Genomic DNA, 11,718 nt, shown 5'->3' with positions numbered 1-11,718 from the left:
ACTAGCCATGTCGGCTCGGGTTCTCTCTCATATGGATGCTAGCGACACTATCATATACGTGAGCCAAAAGGCGCAAACGGTCCCAGGCCATGGTAAGGCGACACCCGTGGGGATACCGTGCGTTAGGCCGCAAAGTGATATGAGGTGTTACCGGCTAGATCGATGTGACTTGGAATCGGGGTCCTGACACCCTTTTAGGATGGGAGGTGTTCACGATCTTCCAAGCGATACCCCCATTATGGTTATATGAAGCTCAAAATGCCCGGGCCCAACGGAATCATCACTCTCGCTAGTGATCCGGACACAGCACTTCGTGCCGAAAACAAAACAGCCGCATTGGCCCTCGAGGCATTATCCGAAGCCCTTTCGGCTGAGGAATTAACTGCGCTACGCTCCACAGTGGACAGGGACGACGTGATACTTGACAAGAGATCCAAGTCCACCTCTTTTAAACCAGCGGATGAAATAGTCAAATTCCAAGTCCACCCAACGGACCCTACAAAAACAGCCTCCATCGGGGCATAGTTAAACCCCGCCATGGACGCCGCACTACGAGAGTTCCTGCGCGAGAATTGGGACATATTCGCCTGGCACCCCTCAGACATGCCAGGAATCCCACGCAGGCTGGCTGAGCACAGCCTCAATATTCTAAAGGGATTCAAGCCGGTCAAGCAGAATCTTTGGCGTTTCTCTGAACCTAAGAGACAAGCTATGGGAGAGGAACTATGCAAGTTATTGGAGGCCGGATTCATTAGAGAAATAAAACACCCGGACTGGCTAGCAAACCTGATGATGGTACCAAAGAAGGACAAATCCTGGCACCTATGTGTCGATTTCAAGGACCTCAACAAGGCTTGCCCAAGGGATCCCTTCCCCCTCTCCCGCATCGATCAAATTATCAATGCTACCGCAGGACATGAGTCATTGTGTTTCCTCGACACATACTCCGGCTACGACCAAATCAAGATGGCGGGGTCCGACCAAGCCGCAATGGCATTTATCACACCATACATCCCGTTCTGTTTCAACACAATGCCTTTCGGGCTAAAAAACGCCGACGCAACATATCAGTGCATGATTCAGACATGTCTGGAGAAACAGATCGGCAAAACCATAGAGGCATACATAGATGATGTGGTCGTCAAAACCAAACACGTCGACTCTCTAATAGACGACTTGAGGCTCACATTCGACAACCTCCGAACATACGACATCAAGCTCAATCTGGAAAAATGCGTTTTCGGCGTACCAGCCGGAAAGCTCCTGGGCTTCATTGTCTCCAGTAGAGGAATTGAAGCTAATCCGGCCAAAATCCGAGCTCTATCATAGTTGGCTATGCTAATGGACCTCAAAAAAATCTAGAAATTAACTGGATGTGTGGCGGCTCTAAGCCACTTTATCTCCCGCTTAGGAGAAAAGGGATTACCCCTTTATCACCTCCTTTGGCGCATCGAACACTTCGAGTGGACGGACGCTGACACAGCCGGATTGGAAGAAATAAAAGCCATACTAGCAACCAACCCAATCCTGGCCGCGCCAAACATCGGCGAACCAATGCTGTTGTACATTGCGGCAACTCATCAGGTTGTATGCGCAGTGCTCGTCGTCGAACGAGAAGCAGACGAACATAAATTCCCTCTTCAAAAGCCGGTATATTATGTATCCACTGTCCTCACTCCATGCAAATCACGGTACCCACATTATCAAAAGATAGCCTGTGCAGTATTCATGGCATCCCGGAAGCTGCGACACTACTTTCAAGACTGTTCGATTACAGTAGCCTCGGAAGTGCCACTTAATGATATTTTAAACAACCGTGACGCCACGGGCCGGATCGCCAAATGGGCCATTGAGCTCCTCCTGTTCGAATAACATACAAACCTCGGCGAGCCATTAAATCGCAAGTATTGGCTGACTTTGTCACCGAATGGATGGAAGCCAAACTCCCTAAAGAGTACGGCGCATACTCCAATTGGATCATGCAGTTCGACGGCTCCAAAATGCTGGCTGGTCTGGGGGCTGGCGTCGTCCTGACGTCCCCAACCGGAGATACAATTCAATACGTACTACAGATACTGTATACAGACTCCAACAATGCAGCCAAATACGAAGCCCTGTTACATGGTCTTCGGATGCCAGTTTTCATGGGCATTCAACGCCTGGAGGTGTGTGGGGATTTGAACCTTGCAATATCCCAAATAAATGGAGACTTCGATGCCAAGGATCCGAAGATGGCGGCCTATCGAAATGCCCTCCTAAAGATGTCAGCTCGGTTCGAGGGGCTCGAATTTCACCATGTGGCTCGGGAAAACAATCAGGCGGCGGATATCCTCGCCCGCATCGGTGCAAAACGCGATGCGGTCCCCCCAACATCTTCTTGGAGAGGTTGTTTAAGCCATCCATGGTATGGAAGGGGACACCGGTAACAATAGTCCGAACCGGGCCAAAATGCCCGATACCGAACATTCTGACATAATCGGAGGCTCTGCCACCGAAATAACAACTTCATCCCACGTAATAATGGCCATCATCGCCCCGTGGACAGAACCATTCCTGGCCTACCTGACTAGGCAGGAACTTCCCGAGGACCAAAATGAGGCACGCTGCATAGTGCGGCGATCTAAAGCCTACAGGGTCCACGAGGGAGAGCTGTATAAGAAAAGCACTACCGGAGTCCTTCAAAGGTGCATCTCCAAAGAGGAAGGGCGGAAGCATCTGGCAGAAATTCACGCCGGACTCGGCGGCCACCACGCCGCAGCCCGGGCCCTTGTAAGCAAGGCCTTCCGTACAGGTTTTTATTGGTCTACAGCCCGGGCAGACGCACAGGACTTGGTCCAACTTTGCGTCGGTTGCCAGCTTTTTGCAAACCAAAGCCACATGCCACCCACCGCCCTCCAAACAATCCCCATTACCTGGCCCTTCGCGGTCTGGGGGCTTGACATGGTTGGACCCCTTAAAGGGGGAACCCATAAGAAAAAATACTTACTGTTTATGGTGGATAAATTCACCAAATGGATAGAAGCCAAACCTGTTAAAACAGCCGAATCCGAACCAGTGATAGACTTCATATCCGGGGCTGTACACCGTTATGGCGTCCCCCACAGCATCATCACTGACAACGGCACGAACTTCACGACCGATGAGGTAAAACTCTAGTGCACCAACATGGCATCAAGCTCGATTATGCTTCCGTCTATCACCCACAAACCAATGGCCAAGTTGAGCGAGCAAATGGTCTTATCATGAGCGGCATCAAACCCAGATTAGTGCGGTCCTTAAGGGAGTCTAACACGCACTGGGTAGAGGAGCTCGACTCTGTACTCTGGGGGCTGTGGACCACGCCAAATCATACTACCGGATATACACCCCTCTTTATGGTGTACGGCACAGAGGCAGTTCTGCCGTGCGACATAATTCATGACTGACCTCGAGTGCGCATGTATGAAGAAAGAGAAGCCAAGCTCGATCGGCAGGACAGTCTTGACACCCTGGAGGAGGAGCGCGATGTGGCAGAAGCCCGTTCCGTATTCTATCAGCAACAAGCTCGTAGATACCAAAGCAGAGAAGTACGGGCCCAAACTTATAATGTTGGCGAGTTAATTCTACGCCTGCCGGAGAAGAAAAAGACCAAGCTCGAGCCCAAATGGGAAGGTCCTTTCATTATTGACCAAGTTCTGACCGGTGGAGCATACCGTCTACGGGATGCATCGAATAATCGACTTGAGCAGAACACATGGAACGCAGCCAGACTCCAAAGATTCTACGCCTAGCGTCGGACTCTATGTTCGTCTCCTTCCTTTGTCCATTTTTCGCATATACATTATCTGTCTTTTTTCTCTTTCTTTCTTTTATTCTTTCTCAAGGCCTTCAAGGGCCAACTTGTACCTCGCTTGCACACTATAGACACGCTAACCGCGCTCATTATACCTGGGGGCTTCTTACACAGAAGCTTAATTATTTATCTGGGCTTCATGCCGCGCACGTGTGTTATTCTTCCACATGTACCTTTTCTTTGCCATTATATGCATCGATATGACTTAAGTTTTGGCCAAGCTGGGTTGCCTGGCTCTTTGTATTTATGCCCTACGTTCTCGTTAATTCGGCTAGGGTATAAGGGGAGCACCTCTGCGATTGTTACTGTCGGGGCAGCCGGATGTATACCTCAGACTGGGTGAAGCCGAAAGCTAGCGTTCTTAAGGGAATATTCGGTCGGTGTACAAAAGATGATTTTTATTTTCCATATATGCCCCTAGATGTTTTTGCCTGCGTCTCCTCTCGCAGTCCGGACATGCACTTTAGGGCATGCGTACCCAGGGAAAGGAACCCCTAACGAAACTATTCTCCCTGGAAGATGTTTCTTACTACCCATGTAATATAACATAACTAGTTGGGTACTTGTCTATTCAAGCACTAATAACCCCTACGCCTGGTTTCCACGCATACCCCGATTCTTATAAAACTTTGCGGGTATTTAGACACACTCCGGACTATCGGGTCCCGAGGTTGAAGCGAAAAGCTCCGCCATGACAAATGATTTACAATCCGGCTAGAAGGCATTATACATGTCACTTTAATTACATAGTCATGTAGACTGACTGAATTCCTCTTCTATACCATCCGACATGCTGTCTAGCCTACAATCCTGTTGGGAATACTTTGCGGCTAATTCTACTTGCCCATACACTAAGCTAACGGGGATCTCTTTCCCATCGGGCCCCACAGGTCTGACCTCGGCCATGTGGTTTGGGTCAGCCTTGGTATACCACATCTTCACCATGGCCTAGGCTTCACTGGCACCTTGACGGCAGGCCAATATCTTCCATAATTGGAAGCGCCGCCGTGCTCCCTTGAGCTTCTCCGCAGGCTCTCCAAGGCCTTATGGCAGGGAGACGGATGTCCACAAGGCCTGGGCAATACCTTGCATCACCTGCCGAACTTGTTCGTGAAGTTGTGAGAGCTTGGGTAGAAGATCACCCGCAGACCCGGGCATCTCCTCCGCGGGACGACCCGTCAGCATACCTGCAAACGTAACTCTGTTAACCGGCTTCTCCGCCGGCCCCTTTTAAGGGTTCGTTCAAGCACTTACTGAAAATGTCGCATCGAAGCCGCTTATTCTCCTTCTCGGAGTCCGCAAGCTGGGCTCGAACATCTTTCAGTTCCACGCTCAGCTTGGTATTAGCGTCTTGGAGATTGTTTTTGTCCCGCCTGACCTCAGTCAACACGCGTTCGCCAGCCTTCAGCTGTCGTACGACATGCTAGTCCTCCAGATTCTCTCTAGATTCATCTGCAATATCTATTGTTAGATCTGCAGCCACGCCGCACGCTATATGGTACCTATCATTCTTTGAAACAAATGTTACCAGCTGGGGACTTTTTAGGTTCCTTCAATGTGGCAACGACGGCCCGAAGTTGGGTCTTGCATTACTCCAGCTCCTGTGATAGTCGAGTATTCTTCTCTGTAAGAACCTGCACAATAGATGATCCTTAAATCAGTTCCGCTAACTGTTTCAAGTCTTAGGGGCTACTGATACATATAATCATCAGATTTGCTAACCCGTACATCCCTTACATACTGGCCTGTGGCTCTGGCTAGACCATTTTGAGCAGCACGGAGGTACGCGTCTCAAGAATTGAAGGCAAATGCCTCTGGCAAGAAGCAAGCGTCACGGAGTATGGCCCGGCGACACCTATGATTCATAGCGCTCTCCACTTCTGAATTTGTAGCGGATAGTCTATCTGCATCCTCTATAGGGGGAGTATCCGGCGTCCGCCCCATGTCGGCTTCCGCCTCTATGTCCGGCCCTGGAGCCCGACTGGTGGAAGCATGATCGGCAGCCTCACCGGACATGTTCTGGCGAGCGTTTTTTCTATTAAAGAAACATGGACGTCATTAAATTTTGAGAAAGACGACAACCACGGAGCGGGGTTTTTTCATACCTCTGCGTCGGCGTCTGTGTCCTGACCGCCTTCCTTTTTGGCCTACCCGGACTCGATGCCTCTTGTTGGCGAGTTGCTGCGGGTTCGGCACGGTGCCCCGAATGTCTTCCCTGTAAAACACCATATGTATATGGTAGGTGAAGTATCCAAAAGGGGATCCTAGTTTCTCAAGTTGGGATTTTGGTTTTTCTTACGAGCGACGCAGGGAGCAGTCCAGGATACTCGGCTGTAATGGCCACTATGGCGTCATCACAGCTTAATTGATAGAACTACCGGTCTATCATCTCCACGAACATGTCCGGACCTTCTTCGAGTCTGGGACTGAGGGCCCGGTTGGGGTCCTCTGGTTGTGGGGACGGGCTGTTGACCTCCCTTATGGCTTTTCGCAATTCCTGTCGTAAAATAGAAAGGTGAGTACCTACGACAATGAATGTGAGAAGAATGGGAGTAAGGAGATATAACTCACCCAGCTTGGTGGGTTGTACATGGAGAATCCATCCCGTGGCTTGATGCGGATGAACTCCTCTTCCTCTCCCTTGAACAGCTCAGACACGATTTTTCCTAAAGCAGCAGCGTTGTCCGGACCCTTATGTCCGCAACGGGTGGCATTGTCTTCCCTGTTAAAACACCACAGGGGGTGCCCTCGATATTGAAGTGGATGCACTCCCCGCATTATGCATATTGACATAACCTCGATTATCGTCAAACCTGATTGAGCCAGTGCTTTAATCCGGTTCATCAGGTAAAGGACTTCTCCGTTGTCTTCCTCCTGGGGGTTCCGTGGGCGCCAGCTTCGGCGTTTCTTAGAGGAGCGTTGTTGAACTCAAGAAGACCCCGCCGAACAGGGTCCGGAAGGGGGACGTCCTCCATATAAAAACATTCCGAAGGCCAGTCCTCGGACGTCTTCTTTGGAGTACCGGATAGGTATCCGGTTTCGGCGATGCGCCATATTTCGGCTCCGCCCACTTGATAAAGTGACCCCTCCTGTGTGCGGGGGACGAGGCAAAATAACCATTTCCACAGCTCGAAATGAGCCTCGCAGCCCAGGAATAACTCGCAGAGGGCAACATAGTCGGCGATGTGTAATATGGAAGCAGGGGTGAAATCATGAAGTTGGAGGCCGTAAAGCTCCAGGAGCCCGCGGAGGAACGGATGAATTGGAAATTCGAGTCCCCTTAATAAGTAAGGAACAAGGCATGCCCGCTCCCCCGTAGAGGGGCTGGGGAAGCTCTCCGCTTGCTCCCCGCCATTGTAGGTGGCGAGCCCGGCTCGTACGGGAACCATATACGCTGGAGGGAGAAATCCCGTAGTCTGTAGTTCGACTAATGGACTGTGTGGGACAGAACACCTCTCCCAATCGCCGGGCTTAGGGCTACGGGGCGGGAGGAGGAGCTGCGGAGGTCGGCCATCCTGGAGTGGATTTTTCCGAAGCGCGCTAGGATGGATTCTTGCTGGGGGAGGATGATATGGATTGGATCTAAGAATCCCCATCCCTTTAATAGACAATTTAATTATCTGGCTAGGGGGACGAATGTAAAAATGTCATGGCTCCTCGTATTCATTCGATGCGTGGAAGATAGCCCTTATTGGGCATAGAAGCCAAGAAGTCCAACATTTATGGGGCCGGACACTGCTTAACAAACATTCGAAATTTGGAAAAGAACCCGCCTTGCAATGACGAAGACAATACTGCGTCTCGGACTTGATGTCATTGAAGCCTGGTTCGGGGGCTACTGACGGAGTCCTGGATTAGGGGGTCTCCGGACAGCCGGACTATATCCTTTGGCCGGACTGTAGGACTATGAAAAATACAAGATTGAAGGCTTCGTCCCGTGTCCGCAATACGGATATGTATATCTCCTCCTTTGTAACCGAACTTGTGTAACCCTAGCCCCCTCCAGTGTCTATATAAACCGGAGGGTTTTAGTACGTAGGACAACATACAATCATACCATAGGCTAGCTTCTAGGGTTTAGCCTCTCTGATCTTATGGTAGATCAACTCTTGTACTACTCATATTATCAAGAATAATCAAGCAGGACGTAGGGTTTTACCTCCATCAAGAGGGCCCAAACCTGGGTAAACATCGTGTCCCCTGCTTCCTGTTACCATCCGTCTTAGACGCACAGTTCGGGACCCCCTACCCGAGATCTGCCGGTTTTGACACCGACAGTGAGGATGCTGCGGCTCTAATGTAGCAGGTTAAGGCGGCACTGTGCGGATAGAGCAGCTGCAATAGACGAGGTGATCATCGGGGCAGCTCCTTGGAGGTGGAGGATGGGGCGGCTGAACCGGCGGGACGACGAGATCGACGACGGATCATCGTCCGGGGGGTGGATGAGGGACGTCAAGCTGTTGCAGTGTACGACATCGTCGGCAAAGAGGCTCTTGCTAGGCAGCGGCGAGGTGGAGGACGGAGGAGGGTGGGGTTTCGTGGCTGGAGCAGAGAGGTTATGGCGGCCAGGGATTTCGAATGGCGAAAAGGATGCGATGGGAGAGGGAAACCATGACTTTGGGATGCGCTTGTCCAAAATATAGGGTGTGTTATAAAAGTACCCCCACCGATTTGAACTAGCGGCCCTTTCGGCTAAGGGTTAGAAGGGGGATTTCACGTGTCGGGATTTGGCAGCTGGAGAGAGTTTTCACGTGCGTTGTAATTTCGGGATAACAAGGCCCAGGTTGTGAAGGGGCGAGTTTTGGGAGCACAATATCTAAATTTTCAGGATATAACAAGGCGCAGGTTGAATTTTAGGGACAAGCCTAACGTCTAATATTGTACGTACCAAATCAATTCGCACTCCCCTCAACGAAAAAAAAACAAAAAAATAAAACTATTCGCACCACACAAAGAGAGAGTCTTGTCTTGTTTTACTGTACAAATGGTATTCAAAGCTATGAATCCATGTTATGTCCAATTAAATTTTTTCGCTGGCTGTATAATGCATGTAACCTACTCATACCAAAATTTAGTGCATTCCAAATGTCTATACTACCGCTGCAATTCGAACTAAATTTGAATTCGTTTCTCTATTTGAATAAGAATCTACAATCATGATTGTTGCCAACTTAAACCCACTACTAGGAAAAGGATTTTACATAGAAGTTTACCAGTAGCGTGTGTTTTGGTGCCCACGCTATTGATAATTACTAGTAGCGTCTGTTATAAAGCGCGCTACTGGTATGTTTGCCACACCACACCACCCGACCAAAAAATATTAGTAGCCTTTGTAGTCTAACCAGCACTACTGTTAAGGAAATATCTGTAGCGCATGTTCACCTAGACGCCCTACTACTTTTCTTCTATGTGTAAACTTTTACTAGTAGCATGGTTTTTGAACAAGTGCTATAGCTAGTTTTACTTACTAGTAGATATTTTGGTTGGCACTGATAGCAGTAGCGCGCTTTGGTGCCCCGCGCTACTGCTATGGTCGCCAGCCAAAATATCTGCCACCTTTTCCCCCTCTTCTTCCTCTTCCTCCCCCATTTCTTTCTCTCCCCCCTCGCTCTTGCACTTGCTTGTTCCTTTCAATGATTCCCCTCTTCTTTGCCCCTCCACCACCCCTCCATTAATGCTCTCCCTCATCCCTCTCTAGCTCTCTCTCCCTAGCTAGTTGGAGCTATATATATGTAGGTACCTCACTATCTAAAGCTACTAGCTAATTATAAGAAGGTGCTCGATATCCCTCTCGATAAATAGGTGAGCAAAAAAAGAGTTGTGCAAGAATGGAAATATGTGTGTGTACGATTAGGACCGCAACTATGTGCGATATGAACATACTGAATTGTGTGTGGCATGTGAGTGACAAGAGTTGCCTATGTTTTGCCGAAATGTCAATTCAATTCCGTTTCGGCGAATTTCGGGAAAACTCAATATGTCCCATGTTTAGGGAAGATCATGCCGAATTTTTGTATGAATTTGATCCATGCATGCATATATACATGGTTATAATATTTGCTCCGCGCGCAGGTGATCATGAAGGTCGATGCAAGGATGGTGGAAAGATACTGGCAATCCGCTGTGGACGACATGTATGAAAAAATACTGAAGGATGTTGTATGCCCGTGTCGAAAATGCAAAGGAATAGTCAGGCTCGACCCATTTGAGGGTGGTACATTCAAGGCGCACTTGCTCATGCATGGTTTCATGGATGGCCATACTCGGTGGATAAGTGAAGATGATGATGATAATGATGATGAGGACGTCGACGGGGCAAGAAATAATGACATGGGGCCACCAGACAAAGAGATGATCGATTATGTGCCCGAAGAGGAAGATGGCCTCGGAAATGTCGATAAGAGACAGTTCTAGGTGGAGAAGACGCGGACACGCCACTGTCTTTGTCGCTACTAAGTTCAGCCGTGCAGGACCCGCATGTTCGAGACCTGCTTCGCAAGAAGAGGACTAGCGATAGAGCTGCTTCTAGAGAGGAGGCCAAACTGGCGCAACTAGAGGTAGACTCGACGACTCCTTTGTATGATGGTTCCAATCCCGAGGTGACCCGCTTGAGTTTCACACTAGAAATTCTAAAGACGAAGGCAAAAAACAAATGGACAGATACAAGCCTGGATGAGCTTATGAAGTATCTAAAGAAGGTTCTTCCCGCGGGAAGCCTGTGTCCTACTAGTGTCGAGGAGGCAAAGAAAATCATGTGCCATCTTGATCTGCCACAGATTAGATATCGCAGATGCATCAATGATTGCATCATATATCGGAATGAGCACGCGGAAAAAACCATCTGTCCAAAGTGCAATGCTTCACAATATAAAAAGGCCGGAAAGAAAGCTCCACAAAAAGTTGTATGGTACTTTCCGATCACTCCGCGTCTACAGCGGTATTTCGTAGATCCTAAGGAAGCAAAGCTTATGCGCTGGCACACGGAGATGGTGAAGCCAGATGAAGGAGATGATCCAAAGCTGAGACACCTCGCAGATGCTAGCCAGTGGAGAGCATTAAATGCTGAATTTGATTTTTTCGCAAATGATCCAAGGAACATCGTGCTTGGCGCTAGTGATGGCATGAATCCGTTTGGCAACCAGAACACCAATCATAGCACATGGTCCGTGTTTGTATGGATGTACAACCTCCCCCTGGTTGTGCATGAAGGAAAAATACATACACATGGCTATGCTTATTCAAGGGTCAAGACAACCGGGAAATGATATAAATCTATATCTCGGGTTACAGAAAGTGGAGCTACAGATCATATCAACAACGCCGGCCAAGACATGGGATGCAAGCAAAGGAGAGTATTTCTACATGAGAGCCACGTTGATCACAACGGTGCAAGACTATCTCGGTTACGGCTATATCCCCGGCTAGGTGTGCCATGGATATTGCGGATGCACGAGGTGCATGGATGATACAACTTTTCTGCAGTTATCGAAAGATGGCGGGTCTTCAAAAATCATGTACATGGGGCATCGAAAATGGCTCGAGAAGGATGAACTGTGGAGAAAGCATGGAGATCTATTCAATGGTAAGGCTGAGCATCGAGGTCGTCCATGTAAGTGTAGCAGTGCAGAAATATATGAGTTATTGAAGAACTGGGAAGAGTGCCCCTCGCCAGGAAAGACGAAGAAAAAGCCGTCAGAGCCCCTGCTGAAGGTATGGAAGACGGGATCTATTTTCTGGGACTTGGAAAACTGGCCCAAACTCGACAGGCCTCATAGCCTTTATCAAATGCATATCACAAAAAATATCCTTGAGAGTTTGCTTGGAACATTGATAAACATGCCAGAGAGGACCAAGGATGGGCCGAAGGCAAGAAAAGACTTGGAATT

The sequence above is a fragment of the Triticum urartu genome, chromosome 3A, assembly GCF_056163025.1.
Source record: "Triticum urartu cultivar PI428250 chromosome 3A, HENAU_Tu73, whole genome shotgun sequence".
Taxonomy (NCBI): domain Eukaryota; kingdom Viridiplantae; phylum Streptophyta; class Magnoliopsida; order Poales; family Poaceae; genus Triticum; species Triticum urartu.
Note: the sequence above shows the minus strand (reverse complement) of the source record.